The sequence below is a fragment of the Ranitomeya variabilis genome, chromosome 8, assembly GCF_051348905.1.
Source record: "Ranitomeya variabilis isolate aRanVar5 chromosome 8, aRanVar5.hap1, whole genome shotgun sequence".
Taxonomy (NCBI): domain Eukaryota; kingdom Metazoa; phylum Chordata; class Amphibia; order Anura; family Dendrobatidae; genus Ranitomeya; species Ranitomeya variabilis.
The window spans coordinates 28,797,428-28,821,389 of NC_135239.1; the positions used below are offsets into that span (position 1 = coordinate 28,797,428).

At 44.5% G+C, this 23,962-nt stretch overlaps 1 protein-coding gene across 1 annotated transcript in view; it reads right to left on the bottom strand.

The window, feature by feature from the left end:
* LOC143787351 (calcium-activated chloride channel regulator 1-like) overlaps positions 1–23,962 on the bottom strand; it is a 97,838-nt gene that overhangs the window by 62,845 nt on the left and 11,031 nt on the right. The window lies entirely within an intron of this gene.

Sequence of the window (23,962 nt, forward strand, 5' to 3'; positions counted from 1 at the left end):
TGACATGGTGGGGATATCTGAGACGTGGCTGGATGAGAGCCATGACTGGGCTGTTAACTTGCAGGGCTATAGCCTGTTCAGAAATGACCGTACAGATAAGCGAGGGGGAGGGGTGTGTCTGTATGTAAAATCGTCCTTAAAACCCATCCAGCGTGATAATATAGGTGAATCTATTGACAATGTAGAGTCCCTGTGGGTGGAGATAAGGGGAGGGGGAAAAAATAATAAATTACTGATAGGGGTTTGTTATAAATCTCCAAAAATAATGGAAGCAATGGAGAATAGCCTCGTAAAGCAAATAGATGAAGCTGCGACTCAAGGAGAAGTCATTATTATGGGGGACTTCAACTACCCTGAAATAGATTGGGGAACAGAAACCTGCAGTTCCAGTAAAGGTAATCGGTTTTTGACAACTATGAGAGACAATTACCTTTCACAACTGGTTCAGGACCCAACAAGGAGGGGGGCACTGCTAGACCTAATATTAACCAACAGGCCAGACCGCATAGCAAATATAAGGGTTGGGGGTCACTTGGGGAATAGTGATCACAAAATAATAAGTTTTCATGTAACCTTTAATAAGATGGGTAGTAGGGGGGTGACAAGGACACTAAACTTCAGGAGGGCAAATTTCCAACGGATGAGAGAGGATCTTGGTGCAATTAACTGGGACGATATCCTGAGACACAAAAATACACAAAGAAAATGGGAGACGTTTATTAGCATCCTGGATAGGACCTGTGCACAGTATATACCGTATGGGAATAAACATACTAGAAATAGGAGGAAACCAATATGGCTAAATAGAGCTGTAAGGGGCGCAATAAGGGACAAAAAGAAAGCATTTAGAGAATTAAAGGAAGTAGGTAGTGATGAGGCATTAAATAAATACAGAAAATTAAATAAATTCTGTAAAAAGCAAATCAAGGCAGCAAAGATTGAGACAGAGAGACTCATTGCCAGAGAGAGTAAAAATAATCCCAAAATATTCTTTAACTACATAAATAGTAAGAAACTAAAAAATGATAGCGTTGGCCCCCTTAAAAATAGTCTGGGTGAAATGGTGGATGAGGATGAGGAAAAAGCCAATATGCTAAATGACTTTTTTTCATCAGTATTTACAAAAGAAAATCCCATGGCAGACAATATGACTAGTGATAAAAATTCCCCATTAAATGTCACCTGCTTAACCCAGCAGGAAGTACAGCGGCGTCTAAAAATAACTAAAATTGACAAATCTCCGGGCCCGGATGGGATACACCCCCGAGTACTGCAGGAACTAAGTACAGTCATTGATAGACCATTATTTTTAATCTTTAAAGACTCCATAATAACAGGGTCTGTACCACAGGACTGGCGTATAGCAAATGTGGTGCCAATATTCAAAAAAGGGGCAATAACTGAACTCGGTAATTATAGGCCAGTAAGCTTAACCTCTACTGTGGGTAAAATCCTGGAGGGCATTCTAAGGGATACTATACTGGAGTATCTGAAGAGGAATAACCTTATGACCCAGTATCAGCACGGGTTTACTAGGGACCGTTCATGTCAGACAAATCTGATCAGCTTCTATGAAGAGGTAAGTTCCGGACTGGACCAAGGGAACCCAGTGGACGTAGTTTATATGGACTTTTCCAAAGCTTTTGATACGGTGCCACACAAAAGGTTGTTACATAAAATGAGAGTAATGGGGATAGGGGAAAATATGTGTAAGTGGGTTGAGAGCTGGCTCAGGGATAGGAAACAAAGGGTGGTTATTAATGGAGCACACTCGGACTGGGTTGCGGTTAGCAGTGGGGTACCACAGGGGTCAGTATTGGGCCCTCTTCTTTTTAACATATTTATTAATGACCTTGTAGGGGGCATTCAGAGTAGAATTTCAATATTTGCAGATGACACTAAACTCTGCAGGGTAATCAATACAGGGGAGGACAATTTTATATTACAGGATGATTTATGTAAACTAGAAGCTTGGGCTGATAAATGGCAAATGAGCTTTAATGGGGATAAATGTAAGGTCATGCACTTGGGTAGAAGTAATAAGATGTATAACTATGTGCTTAATTCTAAAACTCTGGGCAAAACCGTCAATGAAAAAGACCTGGGTGTATGGGTGGATGACAAACTCATATTCAGTGGCCAGTGTCAGACAGCTGCTACAAAGGCAAATAAAATAATGGGATGTATTAAAAGAGGCATAGATGCTCATGAGGAGAACATAATGTTACCTCTATACAAGTCACTAGTTCGACCACACTTAGAATACTGTGCACAGTTCTGGTCTCCGGTGTATAAGAAAGACATAGCTGAACTGGAGCGGGTGCAGAGAAGAGCGACCAAGGTTATTAGAGGACTGGGGGGTCTGCAATACCAAGATAGGTTATTACACTTGGGGCTATTTAGTTTGGAAAAACGAAGACTAAGGGGTGATCTTATGTTAATGTATAAATATATGAGGGGACAATACAAAGACCTTTCTGATGATCTTTTTAATCATAGACCGGTGACAGGGACAAGGGGGCATCCTCTACGTCTGGAGGAAAGAAGGTTTAAGCATAATAACAGACGCGGATTCTTTACTGTAAGAGCAGTGAGACTATGGAACTCTCTGCCGTATGATGTTGTAATGAGTGATTCATTAATTAAATTTAAGAGGGAACTGGATACCTTTCTGGAAAAGTATAATGTTACAGGGTATATACACTAGATTCCTTGATAAGGCGTTGATCCAGGGAACTAGTCTGATTGCCGTATGTGGAGTCGGGAAGGAATTTTTTTCCCCATGGTGGAGTTACTCTTTGCCACATGGTTTTTTTTTGCCTTCCTCTGGATCAACATGTTAGGGCATATTAGGTTAGGCTAAGGGTTGAACTAGATGGACTTACAGTCTTCCTTCAACCTTAATAACTATGTAATTATACTTTTCCAGAAAGGCATCCAGTCCCCTCTTAAATTTAAGTAATGAATCACTCATTACAACATCATATGGCAGAGAGTTCCATAGTCTTGTCGGGGTCGTAACGACAATATACCCTCATTCACCAGTCATTCCAAATTAAACTATAAGCATGTGGTACCGGGTAAGAATGAGTCAGACAGGTAGCTGGTTCAATCTCAGTGCATGCTCATGTGACTATATGTGTCAGCCACAGTCATACCAACTGAACTTTATGTTCCAAATACACGGTACTAAAAAGGAATGCAATAGGCGGGGTTTAAGCAGTATACGTCTAGTGCTCAGTCCTTCTGATTCGTCGGACGTCTCCTGGTGGATTCCTCCTCTTCTTTCTATTTCCAAGTTTCGATTTCAGAAGAAATGAAACTTTAACCTTTCAGATTCTAAACTGAAGTGAAGAATGAACACTGGCAGCCATCATTAATACAGTTACATTTGCATTAGCAAGGGAAAACTTATTGTTTCACAGTATAAGATATATAAAAGTACAAAAAGTATATAAGAAAATATATTTTCACCTTGACAATCCCCCCTAAACACTAAGTTTTTCCCTTAAAGAAAGATCCTTTGAGACTGTCCATGTGATGGGAAAAGGGGAGGTGGATTTCTTCATCCAGACGCCTCAGAAACTCTCCCCTAGCGAGAGGCCTCCAGGCAGCTGAACCCTTCACTAACTTCACATGGAGTTCTCCCACTGTCCCTAAACTAAATCTCTTAGCATCATCTGAGAATGGGGGGTTTTGTCTATTCTCTTGAGAGGAATATACTTCGGGATCTCCCCTGGATCAGTACCATTGTACTCTGGTGAGTCTACTTCTTGATTGAGGAAGGCGCCAGTCGGAGTTCCTTTGGCAATAACCTTTTTATACAAGGGAATAACACAACAGAGAATTATCGATCCAACTATAAGGAGGGCAATCAGTACCAAACAAACTTATTGAAGGAATCCCTTGATCCCACCTAACCAACTGGAGAAGAAAGATGTGTCTGCTCCAGCATACATGACACGTCGTCTTATTGTCCTAATTTGTTCAACTTCTTTAGAAACCTTCAGGTCTTTCGGATCTACATTTCGCCATTCAGGTCTGGCTGTCTATATTTCGTCTCGTAAGTCTTTGGTCATACCGTCAATGAATGTATTTACCAATACTCTAACATCAAGTGGGTTTATGGGACTGTACTCCATATCTTCCCATTTCAGCTGTAACCGTCCAAAGTATAGCTCTACACTCTCTCCTTTGTCACATCTGTAGAAGATCTTAATTTGCGTCCTAGCACGTCACCTGTTTTTGTGCTCAATAACTACCTAGGCCTGCCTAGGTGCACTTATACATCCATCATATGGTCATTATTTGTCTGTAGAATGAGAAAGGTTGGTTCTCAGGGTCAGCCAAATATTTTTGCGTAGCTAGCTAGTCAGAGGGCCTCCAGGGACAATACTCCTGTATCTGTCTTACCCTACCTGATGTGGTTGGTTCTCTGGTGGTGGGGGTGACATGACATGCTGGTCTACAGCTCCTTCCCAAAAGGATTACTGTCAGCCTACTCCTAAAAGTTAATGTCCCCACTATCCGCCAACCACAATCCTGTGTCAGCTTCTTATGTCACTACATGTGATCTTGTCTGGACAGGATTCAGTGTAATTCTCTTAGGTCGGGTTGCAGCACGGGTCATACAAGTGTTAGGGCTCAAACCCTCAACTATATCCTGAAAGGCATCTGTCATGATCTCCATGGCCAGAGAACTTAGCATAAGCCTAGAAAGTAACAAGCTCTTGGAAGATGGTAACTGTACTGACCATGAACTAAACCTACCACAACAACTAGAAGTAGCCAGGTAGCATGTCCTACTTTTTATCCCTATATGCCCAGCGCCGGCCGGAGAACTAAATAATGCTAGCAGAGGGAAATATAAGACCTGACTCACCTCTAGAGAAATGCCCAAAAAGGAGACAGAAGCCCCCCACATATATTGGCGGTGATTTTAGATGAAATAACAAACGCAGCAGGAAAATAGTTTTAGCAAATTTGAGGTCCGCTTTCTAGATAGCAGAAGACAGAAAGCACACTTTCATGGTCAGTAGAAAACCCTAACAAAACACCATCCAGAAATTACTTTAGGACTCTGGCATTAACTCATAATACCAGAGTGGCAATTCCTGATCAACAAGAGCTTTCCAGACACAGTAACGAAACTGCAGCTGTGAACTGGAACCAAAATACAAAAACAAACAAGGACAAAAGTCCAACTTATCTAGTAGATGTCTGGGAGCAGGAACAAGCACAGAGAGGCTTCTGATAACATTGTTGACCGGCAAGCAACTAACAAAGAAGCCAGGTTATATAGCGACACCCAGATCTGATGAGAACAGGTGAACAGGGAAAATGATGACACAAGTTCAATTCCACCAGTAGCCACTGGGGGAGCCCAGAATCCAAATTCACAACAGTACCCCCCCCTCAAGGAGGGGGCACCGAACCCTCACCAGAACCACCAGGGCGATCAGGATGGGCCCTATGAAAGGCACGAACCAGATCGGATGCATGAACATCAGATGCAGTGACCCAAGAATTATCCTCCTGGCCGTATCCCTTCCACTTGACCAGATACTGGAGTCTCCGCCTGGAAACACGGGAGTCTAGGATTTTCTCCACAACGTACTCCAACTCACCCTCAACCAACACCGGAGCAGGAGGCTCAACGGAAGGCACAACCGGTGCCTCATACCTGCGCAATAACGACCGATGAAAAACGTTATGAATAGAAAAGGATGCAGGGAGGTCTAAACGGAAGGAAACAGGGTTAAGAATCTCCAATATTTTATACGGACCGATGAACCGAGGCTTAAACTTAGGAGAAGAGACCCTCATAGGGACAAAACGGGAAGACAACCACACCAAATCTCCAACACAAAGCCGAGGACCAACACGACGGTGACGGTTGGCAAAAAGCTGAGTCTTCTCCTGGGACAACTTCAAATTGTCCATCACCTGCCCCCAGATATGATGCAATCTCTCCACCACCGCATCCACTCCAGGACAATCCGAGGATTCCACCTGACCGGAGGAAAATCGAGGATGGAACCCCGAATTACAGAAAAACGGGGACACCAAGGTGGCAGAGCTGGCCCGATTATTGAGGGCGAACTCCGCCAATGGCAAAAAAGCAACCCAATCATCCTGGTCAGCAGACACAAAACACCTCAGATATGTCTCCAGGGTCTGATTAGTCCGCTCGGTCTGGCCATTAGTCTGAGGGTGAAAAGCAGACGAAAAAGACAAATCTATGCCCATCCTAGCACAGAATGCCCGCCAAAATCTAGACACAAATTGGGTTCCTCTGTCAGAAACGATATTCTCAGGAATACCATGCAAACGAACGACATTTTGAAAAAACAGGGGAACCAACTCGGAAGAAGAAGGCAATTTGGGCAGGGGAACCAAATGGACCATCTTAGAAAAACGGTCACACACCACCCAGATGACAGACATCTTCTGGGAAACAGGCAGATCTGAAATAAAATCCATCGAGATGTGCGTCCAAGGCCTCTTAGGAATAGGCAAGGGCAACAATAATCCACTAGCCCGAGAACAACAAGGCTTGGCCCGAGCACAAACGTCACAAGACTGCACAAAGCCTCGCACATCTCGTGACAGGGAAGGCCACCAGAAGGATCTTGCCACCAAATCCCTGGTACCAAAAATTCCAGGATGACCTGCCAATGCAGAAGAATGCACCTCAGAGATGACTCTACTGGTCCAATCATCAGGAACAAACAGCCTATCAGGCGGACAACGATCCGGTCTATCCGCCTGAAACTCCTGCAAGGCCCGCCGCAGGTCTGGAGAAACGGCTGACAAAATAACTCCATCCTTAAGGATACCTGTGGCCTCAGAGTTGCCGGGTGAATCAGGCTCAAAACTCCTAGAAAGGGCATCCGCCTTAACATTCTTAGAACCCGGTAGGTATGACACCACAAAATTAAACCGAGAAAAAAATAATGACCAGCGCGCCTGTCTAGGATTCAGGCGCCTGGCGGTCTCAAGATAAATCAAATTCTTGTGGTCAGTCAATACCACCACCTGATGTCTGGCCCCCTCAAGCCAATGGCGCCACTCCTCAAACGCCCATTTCATGGCCAAAAGCTCCCGATTCCCAACATCATAATTCCGCTCAGCGGGCGAAAATTTACGGGAAAAGAAGGCACAGGGCCTCATCACGGAGCAGTCAGAACTTTTCTGCGACAACACTGCCCCAGCTCCGATCTCAGAAGCGTCGACCTCAACCTGAAAAGGAAGAGTCACATCAGGCTGACGCAACACAGGGGCAGAAGAAAAACGGCGCTTAAGCTCCCGAAAGGCCTCCACAGCATCAGGGGACCAATTAGCAACATCAGCACCCTGTCTAGTCAAATCAGTCAATGGCTTAACGACATCCGAAAAACCAGAAATAAAGCGACGATAAAAGTTGGCAAAGCCCAAAAATTTCTGAAGACTTTTAAGAGAAGAGGGCTGCGTCCAATCACAAATAGCTTGAACCTTGACAGGATCCATCTCAATGGAAGAGGGAGAAAAAATATATCCCAAAAAGGAAATTCTCTGAACCCCAAAAACGCACTTAGAACCCTTGACACACAGAGAATTAGACCGCAAAACCTGAAAAACCCTCTTGACTTGCTGGACATGAGAGTCCCAGTCGTCCGAAAAAATCAGAATATCATCCAGATACACTATCATAAATTTATCCAAAAAATCGCGGAAAATATCATGCATAAAGGACTGGAAGACTGAAGGGGCATTAGAAAGACCAAAAGGCATCACCAAATACTCAAAGTGGCCCTCGGGCGTATTAAATGCGGTTTTCCACTCATCCCCCTGCCTGATCCGCACCAAATTATACGCCCCACGGAGATCAATCTTAGAGAACCACTTGGCCCCCTTTATGCGAGCAAACAAATCAGTCAGCAACGGCAATGGGTATTGATATTTAACCGTGATTTTATTCAAAAGCCGATAATCAACACATGGTCTCAAGGATCCGTCTTTTTTTGACACAAAGAAAAAACCGGCTCCTAAGGGAGATGATGATGGACGAATATGTCCCTTTTCCAAGGACTCCTTTATATATTCACGCATAGCAGCATGTTCAGGCACAGACAGATTAAATAAACGACCCTTTGGGTATTTACTACCCGGGATTAAATCTATAGCACAATCGCACTCGCGGTGCGGAGGTAGTGAACCCAGCTTGGGTTCTTCAAAGACGTCACGATAATCAGACAGGAACTCAGGGATTTCAGAGGGAATAGATGATGAAATGGAAACCAAAGGTACGTCCCCATGAGTCCCCTTACATCCCCAGCTCAACACAGACATAGCTCTCCAGTCAAGGACTGGGTTGTGAGACTGCAACCATGGCAATCCTAGCACCAAATCATCATGCAGATTATACAGCACCAGAAAACGAATAATCTCCTGGTGATCCGGATTAATACGCATAGTTACTTGTGTCCAGTATTGTGGTTTATTATTAGCCAATGGGGTGGAGTCAATCCCCTTCAGAGGAATAAGAGTCCCCAAAGGCTCTAAATCATACCCACAACGATTGGCAAAGGACCAATCCATAAGACTCAAAGCGGCGCCAGAGTCGATATAGGCGTCCGTGGTAATAGATGACAAAGAGCAAATCAGGGTCACAGACAAAATAAATTTAGACTGTAAAGTGCCAACGAAAACGGATTTATCCAGCTTTTTAGTACGCTTAGAGCATGCTGATATAACATGAGTAGAATCCCCACAATAGAAACACAACCCATTTTTCCGTCTAAAATTCTGCCGCTCGCTTCTAGACAGAATTCTATCACACTGCATGCTTTCTGGTGTCTTCTCAGTGGACACCGCCAGATGGTGCACTGGTTTGCGCTCCCGCAGACGCCTATCGATCTGAATGGCCATTGTCATGGACTCATTCAGACCCGCAGGCACAGGGAACCCCACCATAACATCCTTAATGGCATCAGAGAGACCCTCTCTGAAAGTAGCCGCCAAGGCACACTCATTCCACTGAGTAAGCACAGACCATTTACGGAATTTTTGGCAGTAAATTTCAGCTTCATCTTGCCCCTGTGATAGGGACATCAAAGTTTTTTCTGCCTGAAGTTCCAAATGAGGTTCCTCATAAAGCAAGCCCAAGGCCAGAAAAAACGCATCCACATTGCGCAACGCAGGATCCCCTGGTGTCAATGAAAAAGCCCAGTCTTGAGGGTCGCCGCGGAGCAAGGAAATCACAATCCCAACCTGCTGTGCAGGGTCTCCAGCAGAACGAGATTTCAGGGACAAAAATAACCTGCAATTATTTCTAAAATTCTGAAAACCAGATCTATTCCCCGAGAAAAATTCCGGCAAAGGAATTCTCGGCTCAGATACCGGAGCATGAATAATAAAATCTTGCAAATTTTGTACTTTCGTGGTGAGATTATTCAAACCTGCAGTTACACTCTGAAGATCCATTATTAACAGGTGAACACAGAGCCATTCAAAGATTAGAAGGAGAGAGAAAAAAAAGAAAGACTGCAGCATAGACAGACTGGCAAGTGATCCAATTAAGAGCACAAAAAAAAAAAAAACTCTCAGCAGACTTCTTATTTCTCTCCTTTCTCAGCCAAGGATTTTAACCCTTTAGTGGGCCGGTCAAACTGTCATGATCTCCATGGCCAGAGAACTTAGCATAAGCCTAGAAAGTAACAAGCTCTTGGAAGATGGTAACTGTACTGACCATGAACTAAACCTACCACAACAACTAGAAGTAGCCAGGTAGCATGTCCTACTTTTTATCCCTATATGCCCAGCGCCGGCCGGAGAACTAAATAATGCTAGCAGAGGGAAATATAAGACCTGACTCACCTCTAGAGAAATGCCCAAAAAGGAGACAGAAGCCCCCCACATATATTGGCGGTGATTTTAGATGAAATAACAAACGCAGCAGGAAAATAGTTTTAGCAAATTTGAGGTCCGCTTTCTAGATAGCAGAAGACAGAAAGCACACTTTCATGGTCAGTAGAAAACCCTAACAAAACACCATCCAGAAATTACTTTAGGACTCTGGCATTAACTCATAATACCAGAGTGGCAATTCCTGATCAACAAGAGCTTTCCAGACACAGTAACGAAACTGCAGCTGTGAACTGGAACCAAAATACAAAAACAAACAAGGACAAAAGTCCAACTTATCTAGTAGATGTCTGGGAGCAGGAACAAGCACAGAGAGGCTTCTGATAACATTGTTGACCGGCAAGCAACTAACAAAGAAGCCAGGTTATATAGCGACACCCAGATCTGATGAGAACAGGTGAACAGGGAAAATGATGACACAAGTTCAATTCCACCAGTAGCCACTGGGGGAGCCCAGAATCCAAATTCACAACAGGCATCTTGGCTAAAATTGACGAACCTTTGTTCCCTGTAATATATATAATTGATCCATTCAACATTTTTATTAATCTGCACCTATGGGATTATAGAAACAATGCCGGCATAAATCTGGTTCTGGGCTTTAAACTGGTCAGGCACCCCCCTTGGCACTCCAATGGCATCAATATATACTAGTGGATCTTCTTCATAACTCATGTGGAGCTGATTGAGACTTCTCCTCTTTCTGGTAGGTTTATCAGGTACCTCTGGATCCCAAGGTAAAATCTTGAACTGCATAGCCAGTCTAACAAGGGTGCATTGGCCTATCCAGGCATTAGGCAACCTAGGACGGAGCTTACCGTCTCCACATAACCAATAAATGTCGTACATATATTGTGTATGTTTGATTAGTAAATCAGTATCTAGAGGATTGTTCTCTTTGCAGTAACCTGTCTCGGAGATTTCTACTGGTGTACCTGTAATATCGTGGGAATTATAGCAGGTGTAATTGTCAGCTAATACGGTTACTTCTCCTGGGACCTTTAGTTTGGGTTCCTTATGAATTAGTGGGACATAATCTGGGCAATCAGTGGGCTTCAAACCTTTCAACAGATTCATGACACAGGCAGTGGTGTTGTCATCAGGAAAAAGCAATGCATGTGTGTATAGGTGTGTATTCGCAGCAGCACAAGCAATACATCCTACAGAGATATTCTGAACTCTTACATTGTATCTCACCCATTCTAACCATAGGTTTTTCCTTGGGGCTGTTTGTGTTTCTATGGAGAAAACTTCTTGCCAACTGAGACCTGGAATGGGTATCACTTCATTAACTACATTTTGCAAACGCTCACCTGGGCCTGCTTTAACTGTACTGGTAACAGGGGTCATGGTTGGTCTGAAGCTAATATCCTGGAGCTGTACATGGCCTAAATACCCATAGGGTCCAGCACTAAATACATAATTATAATGCCTTCCCAATAAGAACGTCTGCAGATCAGCAGATTGGGGGTTTTCAAGATTCAGGAGGAGGGGGTGACAGCTTCCACCCCATTTACAGCCCCTAAGTGGTTGCGGAAAAGCTGTTAGATGCATTCTCCCACGATGACTCCTACCCATCCCATCCTTAGGGAACGTGGCTTCGCTAGGTTTATATCCCCAATCATCTCCCGTACTCCAGGCAGCATCTGTCTAATAATAACGGATATTGTTGTCATTTCTGGTAACACACATATAAAACTGGATGATCCCCTCTACCACCCGTTCAGTCTCAAGGCACTTGACTACATCACAGAAATCAAATCGCCAGATATTCACCGGGGCTGTCAGGTTTACCCAGAGAATAGTGGGACCTTAGTATTTTCATTTACATTAGGGGCCGAAAAGGTAGGGGCGAGGATGGCCCCCATTTCCAGGATCAAAAACAACAGCAACATTTCCCTTCAGTCACTACTGTGACTAAACACTGGTTCGGTCTCTTTTACAATATGAGGCGTGGATCCAGGTGCTCTTTCCTTCAAGTTTTACTGCAGTGGGGGTAACCAGGATCACTGTGTGGGGTCCTTCAAATCTTGTCTGGAGACAATCTCTGCGCACAAACTTTTTCACATACACCAGGTCTCCTGGCACAAAGGGATGGTGTCCAGGAACCTTGTCTGGGTCTGGAAGAGAACTGAAGACAGTTAAATGCACTTTGGCAAGGTGTCCATGTAAGGCCTGCACATAGCTAGTCAAGTCCTGGTACTTGGGTTGCAACTGTTGTGGAAAGAAACATTCAAGACTGGGGCTCCTGCCAAACAGAATCTCATACGGTGACAGTCCTGTCTTCCTGTTTGGGGTATATCTTACTGAAAACAAAGCTAGAGGAAGGCATTTTGTCCATGGTTTACCAGTCTCTGCCATTGCCTTCTGGATTTTAAGCTTAAGAGTTCCATTTAGTCTCTCCACTCTTCCACTACTCTGCGGATGGAGTATGCAATGCTTGACTTACCCCCAGTGCTGCCATTACCTCTGACATGATCTCTCCAGTAAAATGGGAACTCCGATCGCTTTCAATGACTTCAGGAACTCCATACCTGCATATGATCTCAGCCATCAGTTTCTTCGCCGTTGTCTTAGCCGTAGCTTTGGCAACTGGGTAGGCTTCTGGCCAACCTGAAAATAAATCAATGCAGACCAACACATACTCATACGTCCCTACCCTAGGCAACTGAACATAATCAATCTGCAGTCTCTGGAATTGGTTAAAGGGCCGGGGAGTGTGCTTGGATGGGGTTTTCACTGTCCTACTCTGATTATGTGTGGCACATATCATGCAGCTCTGTACCTGCCTTTCTGCGCAGGTGGAAAACCCCGGGGGCAATCCATTGTTTCTGTAGGGTGTCACACATGGCCGTCTTCGAGTGGTGCACATTCCCGTGCAGAACCTGTGCCATCATTGGGTACAGTACCTGTGGTAGGCAGACCTTTTCACCCCTACCCCATAGTCCAGTGACGGTATCAGAGCAAGCCCCTATCTTTTGCCACCTATTTTTCTCCTCCTTACTTGCCTGTTCTTGTAACCGGGCTAAGATGTCTTTCAACACAAGTGGAGATGGTGGGGTGTCTAGGTGATGTACTTGAGAGGCTACAGGAGTGCTTGCTGCTTTCTTGGCAGCCTGGTCTGCCAGTGCGTTACCCTTTGTCCGTCCATCAGTGCCTTTGGTATGTGCCTTTACCTTTATGATGCCTGCTTGGGTGGGAAACTGTAGTGCATTCATAAGTTGCTGGACTGCCTCAGCATGTTCAAAGGGGTGGCCATTTGCTGTCAGGAAAGCCCTGGCTCTCCAGATAGGCCCATAACCGTGTGCAATGCCAAAAGCATACCTAGAATCAGTGTAGATATTTACAGTCTTACCTTCTGCTAGTTTGCACGCTTCTATGAGCGCCTTGAGCTCTGCTTCTTGTGCAGACATATGAGCTGGCATTGACTCTGCCTTGATTACCTCATGTTCTGAGACCACAGCATATCTGGTACAGTAGCGTCCTTGGTCATCTTGGTGACGGGATCCATCTACAAAAAGCTCAAAATCAGCATTAGAATAGGCACACTAGAGACCAGCCGTTTCCTGAGACATCAATTCTAGACAATCATGTGGTTTGGAAACCTAATCTTGTTCCTCTGGATCCATTCTAGAAAGAAAAAGAGTGTCCTTGCTCATGTCACCTACTCCTCCCCCTTTGGATCCAGGGGAACTAGGAGAAAAGTAGCGGGATTCAGGACAGTGCACCTTTTCAAAGTCACATTAGTAGGCATGAGAATAGCACACCAAAGTCGCAGCTGTCCAGCCATGGACATGTGGCTAGGTTGTACCTGGTTAAAGATACTATGTACATCGTGTGGGGTGTGGACCATCAGTGGGTAATCCAAAACAATATCTGAAGATTTGTGTAGCAACAGCTGGACAGACAACACAGTCCAAACACAGGAGGAACTTCCTCTTGCCACCGTATCCAGGCGGCCACTGTAATAAGCAACAGGTCTCTGTTTGTCTCCATAAAACTGAATCAGCACACCTGTAGCATGCCCTGCATAGGTGAGCTCTGTCTGCAAGACAGTCTGCAATACTGTACGGCAGTGCTCGGGTGTCTTGTAATCATATACGGGGCCTGCAATGTGTAACACTATATCACAGGGCAAATTCCCTCTTTGGGTGGACATAGCGTCTCCTGGATGCAAGGGGCCATAAGTGGCAAGGTAGGCCTGACACTCTTGGGCTATGACTGGCCCCCCTTTTTTGCTATCTGTTGGGCCAAACCACCTCTATGTGACAGGGTAGAATTAGCTGGGTTCACTATGGCTCCTATCTGGTGGGTAATTATGTCCCCATACCCTACTGAGAAAAGAACCTGGGATTCCTGAGGTGTGATGTAGTAGCGTGAATGACAGGGGAACCAAACTTCAGATTCCTGGAAAGTCTGGCCTTGTAAGTGTGAAGGTTTCACGGGAAGAGGAGATGTAGGGGCCTTTCCGGGCTGGGGGGTCTGCCATTTACACCGAATAAAGCAAGCTCTTGGTCTGAAAATTGACATAACGAGGCTGGGAATAGAGTGAGATTCCTATACAGGGTTAAAGACATATTGGAATGTGAGGCTGGACTCGCGTGTACGATAGGAGGGGGCAGAAACTGGAGTCTTTTACGTAGACAGTAAGAAGCGCTGCTGACTTAACCCCTTTCCTTTCCTGCTGGGCTAAATTCTTTTGAAAACTCTTTACTATTTTCAATGCATCATCCGGAGTGGAAATCTCAATATCGGGTCTACCACAAAAAGGTGTGAATGGGCTTTTTGTTACAGTGAAAATCCCAGATCTTCAAACACTACCATAAGACGCCCATAGAACTTCTCGGCAATCCAGGATATATTGGTGCCTTGACTGTAAGGGGCACAGGGCTTACAGTCAGGAGTAGAGGCTTAATTTCCTGGGGAGGGACTATATTATCCAACAGGGAGCCCCCCTGTTGATCTTCAATTTGCTATATATAAGCAGGTAAATCTTTTACCAATCTTTCAATTGCTTACAAGTTTTCCTCTAAGACTAAGCACAGGTCTATTTCACTTCCAATTTCATACAGTACTTATTGCTTTAAACATAAATCTCTCAGCGTGTACTAAACCAAGGACAGAGAAAACTTAGAATGCAATACATGGCCCCCCTTCCCTCTAGCCCACAGCACCGAGGGGAGAAATTTCAAGCAGGTCGCGCAGGGATTCACTCACCCCCTCCCATCTAGTAACACGGAGATAAGAAAAATCACTGCATTCCACAGCGCACAAGGGAGAATACAAAAGCCCAGCTCCTTGCCCCCCTTTCTCTAAGTTCGTAGCACAGATGAGGAAAGAGGAGAAATCTCACAGTGGTCCGCTCCCTCCTCCCCTACACTACACAGCACTGATACAAGGCTCCGTATCTTCTACACAGTCACAAATTGCAGCAGTTTTCAGACTTAATTTCTACAAAACTTTCCTATGATCCTCCGTGGTCTGGGCGGAGCCCCAAGGACGGCCCGTACACGCACACGCGGCAGGTCTCCACCCAGGTTGGATTCTGCACAACACAAACAGGACACACCTACGCTTCTGGAAAGCTCATCCCGCCGCCATTACAGGGCGGTGGCTGGGACTGCATTCTCATCATCAGTGGCACGGCGGCCATTTTACAATCTGTAAAATCACAGTTCAAAGGCATTTTATAACCAAACACGGGTTCTACATTGTCTGATCCTCCCTCTCCATCAACCTATTTTCATCCTTTGTTCTTTAAGCTTTGCGCAACTCGCAGATGAGCTTGCGCTTGTTCTAACAATCCTTTATCTTTCAACATGCCCCTTTTATTTTCTATGAGATTGGGACACATAGCCGGCTGCAATCTCCCTGACAAGGGCAATCCTACATACTTATACAATCTCTCAACATTCTTGACTGCCTTCTTTCCCTCCCGTGACTCTACTATTGCCTTGACTTCCACAGCATCCTCATCTAACTTGTGGGGCACGGACTTCTTCTGCTTTAAGATACGCAACATGACTCACAGAATACTATGATTTTCTGCAGTAAACCACTGGCAGCGATCTCAACACTGGTATTCTACAATACGGGATCTCGCTCAACGTATTAGAAAAAGAGCCTCGCGCTCAATATTTTCTGTCCCTAACCTGAACACCAGTGATTAACAGACTATCCTGCCACGATATTCTAAACAGTCGGGAGGCGGTCTCCTAGTGAGAGCCCTCCACAGAAATACAGGTGGTCCCTTCTCGGGACATCTTAATTACCTAGCTGGTACAATATCACAGAGGCTGCGTCTCCTATCCCTTCCTCTAAGCCGCCCCACAATCTACAACTAGCTCAATCTATCACTCCACTTCACTACTAGACAATAGTCACGGGTAGGGTGGTTGAACGGAGTACAATGACCGGTGGAGGAGGTGTGGTGTACATGAGGACGCGCCGGATGCGACGTCTCTCAGTTGCTGGTTCAGAGCGTGGCACAGGATCACGTTCGATCTCACCACTCGACCGGTCACTCCCCAGACCCAAGGAGACCACAGACAAACCAATAACGGCTGAGACACTAGCAAGTGTGACACATACAGTGTATATGATCGCCACTTACCGTGTGCGGAGGGTGATCAGTCCTCGAGGTCAGCCACTACGGGTATCATCCGCAGACATCCAAGCATGGGTCCAGAGGGTCTCGGATCACTGTCCACGCCCCCCGTTGGGCTCCAAATTGTCAGGGTCGTAACGACAATATACCCTCATTCACCAGTCATTCCAAATTAAACTATAAGCATGTGGTACCGGGTAAGAATGAGTCAGACAGGTAGCTGGTTCAATCTCAGTGCATGCTCATGTGACTATATGTGTCAGCCACAGTCATACCAACTGAACTTTATTTTCCAAATACACGGTACTAAAAAGGAATGCAATAGGCGGGGTTTAAGCAGTATACGTCTAGTGCTCAGTCCTTCTGATTCGTCGGACGTCTCCTGGTGGATTCCTCCTCTTCTTTCTATTTCCAAGTTTCGATTTCAGAAGAAATGAAACTTTAACCTTTCAGATTCTAAACTGAAGTGAAGAATGAACACTGGCAGCCATCATTAATACAGTTACATTTGCATTAGCAAGGGAAAACTTATTGTTTCACAGTATAAGATATATAAAAGTACAAAAAGTATATAAGAAAATATATTTTCACCTTGACAGTCTCACTGCTCTTACAGTAAAGAATCTGCATCTGTTATTATGCTTAAACCTTCTTTCCTCCAGACGTAGAGGATGCCCCCTTGTCCCTGTCTCAGGTCTATGATTAAAAAAAATCATCAGAAAGGTCTTTGTACTGTCCCCTCATATACTTATACATTAAAATAAGATCACCCCTTAACCTTCGTTTTTCCAAACTAAATAGCCCCAAGTGTAATAACCTATCTTGGTATTGCAGACCCCCCAGTCCTCTAATAACCTTGGTCGCTCTTCTCTGCACCCGCTCTAGTTCAGCTATGTCTTTCTTATACACCGGAGACCAGAACTGTGCACAGTATTCTAAGTGTGGTCGCACTAGTGACTTGTATAGAGGTAAAATTATGTTCTCCCCATGAGCATCTATGCCTCTTTTAATTCATCCCATTATTTTATTTGCCTTAGTAGCAGCTGCCTGACACTGGCCATTGAATATGAGTTTGTCATCCACCCATACACCCAGGTCTTTTTCATTGACGGTTTTGCCCAGAATTTTAGAATTAAGCACATAGTTATACATCTTATTACTTCTACCCAAGTGCATGACCTTACATTTATCCCCATTAAAGCTCATTTGCCATTTGTCAGCCCAAGCTTCTAGTTTACGTAAATCATCCTGTAATATAAAATTGTCCTCCCCTGTATTGATTACCCTGCAGAGTTTAGTGTCATCTGCAAATATTGAAATTCTACTCTGTATGCCCCCTACAAGGTCATTAATAAATATGTTAAAAAGAAGAGGGCCCAATACGTAAGCTGGCAACCCGCGTCAAGGGTCCCAAAATGTAAGGACCCTTGATGCGGGTTGCCAGCTTACATATTGAGGCCCCAATATAAGCTAATACCTTACATACATTGATATGTGGGTTTTTTTGCACTTTATCTAGCAGGGCGCAGTCGGACCAAGATGGCTCTGTAAACTGTAGGCCTCTATTCACACAGCATGCATTTTGTAGCACTGGGCAGCCCACCTGTATGTGCGTTAGTAATAGGCTGTAGACCAGATGCTCTGCATTGCCTGTGTGAACAATGCCACATACAGACTATTATCTCTTATCTTTTTGTGCACTAATGCCAAACAGCCAACGCTGGATTGAAAGTGGTTGTTTCATCGGTATTTTTTGCACCTGTGTTTTTGCCATCATTAATCAGGTCCGCTGCACCCTGATAGTGCATTTGTTTGGAGGCTTCAGCGGGTAATCATCTCTGCTTTTTTCTCTGTGACTTTTTTCAGGATTCTCTGGTGCCGGAAGTGGGCGGTCACGTAACTGCAAGTATACGATTTGCATACTTCCGTCCGCATTCCGACTAGACTTGTGTGGCCTCTTTCAATTCCCCTGAATTGAGCGAGTCCACAAACGACTAGTTGGCTTGTGACCACATGTATGCAAATCACATATTTGTGGTCAAGCCCAGCGTAGGAGAATCCTGACAGCTCACACACTGCACGCTGTGAGCATTCACAAGTCTGCAGTCACATAAAGTGATGGCAGCCTTGAGCCCTAAGGCTACACAACTCCTTTCAGGAGAAACATTATCTTTCCAAGCTCATCACGGATGTACTAAATACAGCCAAAACACAGCCAAAAAACATACTAAGGCACAGTGTCTAGCTACCAAATGCAAAACGAGTGAATGCGAAACCGCTCCTTTTTAGCATAGATTTTGTGACCACGTATCATTTAGACCACAACTTCATTAGAACCCTATTGTCACACCCTACGGAGCCACCCCATGCATCAGTCTATACAAAATTACATGCAGAATGAGGTCACTCACCCTGTGTAATTTATTGGTCCAAAGCACATTGTGGAAAAAGACATCCAAAACCTAGGTCTGTTTCCTTCCTGGGTCAAGTCTCCTGAGTGTGAATGTATCCGAACATTTGTTAGTTGTCATACAGAATATGTTATCTATCTCATGCAGTGAACATGGTCACTTCACTATGTAGGCCGCACTGTCCTGCAACACATGAACACACACCGCTCGAAGGTCAATAAAAGTTTTTTGAATCATAGTGTCTCCAGACATTTTGCATTAGTGTAATAATTATAGGGGATAACTCAAGAGACTCTTTGCGTGGAACTAGACAACTACAGGACACAGTTTTATAAGTGGTAAAGTCTATATTATCACACGGTGATTCAAACAGGTGCAGAGAGAAACTCAAGTCCACAACACTTGGTGTAAATATTAAACGCAGCTTAACAGTCTATAGGGAACTTTCAGGGGAAAATGCAATCACGCGGAAAGTCTATGAAGCACAATTATTCTTGAGGATACTTGACATGAATAAGTCCTTGTTTTAGTCCAAACACAGATAGATATGCTTATAAGGCAGTTCAAATAATATCTTAGCTCAACCAGGGAGGCCTGGGTAATAGTCTCAGGTTTTTGCAGAGCAGCAACAGCTTACATGTCCAGCAAATGCAGATGGAAGTAAACACAAGCAGCAGATGAAGGAGGATTACTGGAAACTGGTGTATGCAGCAGGAACTCAGAGCAGAGTAGCATGATAACTACACAGGTTCACAGGAGCAGGTATATAGCCAGGGAGTCACCAGGGACAGGAGCTGGATGCAAGGCAGAATACTCTAGCACAGACTGAAGGCTGGGGTGGAGTTTTATAGCAGGAAGACACAGTGCACATGAGACCAAAGATGCCATCTTGGAAAAGGGCAGTAATGCACAAAAGGTAATAAAAAATGTTCAGAGTCCTGACAATTAGAACATGGATATGATTTCAGCAAAACCGTTACCATGTGACGTCCCAAAGAGACTGCGAAAACTCCAACAGCGAGAGGTCTACTGGATATTGAAGTTGGCTTGTCTAGCCTCAAAAGGGCTTAAAGGAGAACGTCTCTCCCCTCTCCGTCTAAAACCATTAATATAATTGTGTACCATTTAAAAGATAAGCCTGTCGATCCCTTTATGGCCCCAAAGCGATGCTCCAGCAGTGAGAAATCACGTTTTGAACTTCTGTATACATGTCAGGAAGTACATTGGGGTGTGACGATGCACTTACAGCTCCTCAGCCTCGCGCTGGATTCCCTGCCTAGCAGCTGTACCCTAGTTGATTGGCAGGTGGTTTGCTCTGGTATATTGCCACTGAACTATTAATCAGCCATGGGAGTGTGTTAATAAGTTGGAAACACAGGGTGAGAATGAGGAGCTGTAAGTGCATCGTCACTCTCCAATGCACTTCCAGACATTTGTATACAGAACTTAAAAATGTAATTCCTTATGTCTCATATATTTATTATTAGTACGGTGTATTGTACCTGTCTTTTAGTTTGGATCTCCTGGACTATGAAAATTATATTTTAGCATACCATTATTAGATTTCAATTTATTCATATCACCATCATCAACGCCTCATTTATTCATCTTATCACACACAGGCTACATGATGCTGTTCTCTGGTAACAGATTCCTTTTAATGCTTCTTTGGTAAAAAAAAAAAAAAAAGCTCTTTGCTGGAAGTTTAAAATGCCACATTTTTGACTCCGAAAAAAAAATCATTGTGGGAATGTAATCTAAGCGTAAGTTCAAAGTAGGCATTTTTCTCTGCAGAAAAACCTAATCTCTTGGCTGGAAAGAATCTGCAAAAAAAATCATGCTTTCCTTGTTTTTTCTTATGTTTTTTGCTGCATTTTTGTTGTGTGTTTTTTTTTTCTGCGTTTTTGGTATGCTAGATTTAGTCTCTTGTCCATGCTGATAAAGTTTAGTATTGAAAAAAATCCTAGTTTATAGAATCAGGTTTCGGCACAAAAAATGCAGCAAAACCTGATACCTTGTGTTTTTTGTGCCTTTTTCAGCATTTTTTCTTCAACATTCATTTCAATGGGTGAAAAACGCTGAAAGAAGTGACATGCTCCATTGTGGAAAAAGACATGCAAAGCACAAAATACTGAAAAAAATACCCCAATATGTTTGCATGGGATTTCTGAAATCTCATGGACTTTGCTGATACTGTAAAACACAGCTGAAAATTAGCATAAAAAAACGCTGCAAAAAACATCTAGTGTGAATTTAGCCTAACTCTTCCAAAACCTCTTCGACAAAAGAATTTCCACCTAAAAAATGAGTCAACACAAACAATGTAGTGACATGAACTTTGTTTTTAAAGCAGTTTTTGTGGAGAATTTTGAGATGGATCTGCTAAAAAAAACCTCCCCACAGTAACTGCTTCTTGTGTTTGATTCCTATTAATCCGCTCAATAGAAATGTGAAAAATAAAATTCTATATGTGCGTGCGTTGTGTGCCAGAGACCTCCCATGTTTTCCTCATTCATGGTGTGTGTCTCCAGTTCTCCTCTCGCTTCCCTCCATATGACGTACCCTCCTCCTCCTCCTTTCTACAATGTCCTATGAACCTGCCTCATCAGGGCAGGATCTTCACTTGCTCTGTGACACACCAGCCAAATGTAGCAGAGGACAGGTTTCGTCTCGGTCATGTCAGCCCCTGTGTTCTATGGACTGCTCCCCCTTAGTGCCTCTGATCTGTGGTCCTGGGCCGCCTGGTTCTGCCTCCTGTATGTGCTGATAAAAGCCTCCAGGCTCTATGTGAAGCGGCGGCAGCTGATAAAAGCATTTGGACCATTTGAGGGTCCCAAGCGTCACTGGCTGTTTGGCAACGCTCATGAGGTAAGGGGCGAGCATTGTCCTCCGCTATGTTCTATAAACTGTAGGGTCACATTTGTGGAAAATATAACGTAGATTATGCAGCGTTCCACTGATTAATATTAAGGCTAAGTCGATTGTCTGCTGCATATTTACTGTGTTACACAGTGCGAGCAAAGTGCATGATATTTTTAAAAAATTGCATGCGATATGCTACGAAATATATCCTCACCGTAAATTGACAAGAGCTACCGGTTTAAGATTTGCAGCATGACAGTTTATGCTGCGGTTATAGGTGCAAGTTTCACCCTTCGCCAAGAGAAGGTTAAACTTTTTTTTTAAATTAGAGCTGGAAGTGTTTTCCCACAATATTTATGTATAGGAAAGGTAATAAATGTCTTAATCACTGAGGGCACATCATTGGGACTCCCAGAATTGCTAGAATAGGAGTCCAAATCCTCCATTCCTCCTCACTGTATTTAAGATTAAACAAAATGTCTTTTGTGAAAAAACCCTTTAAAGAGGACTAGAAAATACTTCATTAAAGGGTGCTCATCTATTAGTAAAAAGTATCTATAAAGAGTATATATTGCTCAGCAGGACCCAACACCATTACACACAGAGACTAGTTTTCAATTAGAACCATGTAATGCTCAATTTCCCCAGCGGAGGTGCTGCAGGGAAAGTGGACACTTGCTGATTCTCAAAAAGGTCCTGTCATCTGCTTTTTATCAGATACTCTTCAAACAAAATGGAGGCGTGTGTTCACTCTGGACTGGGCTATTTAGTCTGGCTTCACCCTTTAATGAGTGCCAGTTGTCCATTGTATCTGGAGGATTCACATCTCTTCATGGTCTCTCTTGCTTCCTGGTCTTTTCACCAAGATAAGTCCTGCTTGTTTTGCAGCCCACATTTTGTGGGTTTTATTGTTCAGTGCATTTCATGTTGTTTTTTGTCCAGCTTAATCTGTGTAAGGATTTATGCAGTCCAGCTGGAATCTCTGGAGAGGCAGATATACCCTTCATGTCTTTAGTTAGTTGTGAAGTTTTTGTACTTTCTGTGGTGGATATTTTCATAGTATTTTATTACTGACCGCATAGTACTCTGTCCTATCTAGCTAGATTGGCCTCCTTTGCTAAATCCTGTTTTCAGCCTGTGTATGTTTTTTCCTCTCCTCTCACAGTCAATATTCGTGGGGGGCTGCCTATCCTTTGGGAATTTTCTCTGAGGCGAGATAGCTTTCCCTTTTCTATCTATAGGGTTAATTAGTTCTCCGGCTGTGTCGAGGTGTCTAGGATCAGAAGGTACATCCCACGGCTACTTCTAGTTGCGGTGTTAAGTTCAGGGTCTGCAGTCAGTATAGATACCAGCTTCTCCAGAGTACGTCTCATGCTGCTCCTAGGCCACCAGTTCATAACAGCAGTGCATTCAGCAGTTGCGCATGCGCAAAACACTACGCCAACGCCTACGCCAACGCCGGGAAGATAAGCTAGAGGTGGGGAGAAACAGCCATTTCACCACGCCCTTTTGACCAGACCAGCGTGATTGACAGGCGAAAACGGCGACTTTGGTAAGATATTTCGGCAGCATAGGTGGGGAATAAGGGGACAAAAAATACACTATTGTAAAGCACAGCTCAGGCCCTATTTAACAGTATTTTTATCTCATACTGAAAAAACGGGGTGACAGGTTCCCTTTAAGGTCCCAGTTCCAGGGACAACTGCAGGTCCCCCTTCCTTTACGAAGACCTTCACAGCCAGTGGCGTAGGAAGGGGGGTGCGGGGGGGGCGGGCCGCCCCGGGCGGCACAATGCGGGGGGGCGGCACAATGTGGGGGTGAGTCAGTGGCGTATCTAGGGGGGAGCAGCCAGCAGGGGGGCACAGTCGGGCTGCCTAAAGCGGCGGTCCGCAGTGTCTCCCCCGGCGGCTGCATTCTGTCACCCCCCGCACTGGGAGTCAGCTGTTCTCTGTGCCGACTGTCAAGCTGACAGCCGGCACAGAGAAGCTGCGGCGCGCCGGCTCCCAGTGTTCAATTGTACTCGTATCTGTGATGCGAGTACAATTGAAGCTCTGACTTCCGGGTCAGAGCGATGCCAGAAGCGTGATCAGGTCATGTGATCACCTGCGCGGCAGAACAGAGGCAGAGCAGGAAACACAGAGCTGTGGTAAGTGCTCCAGTGGAGCTGAAGACACCG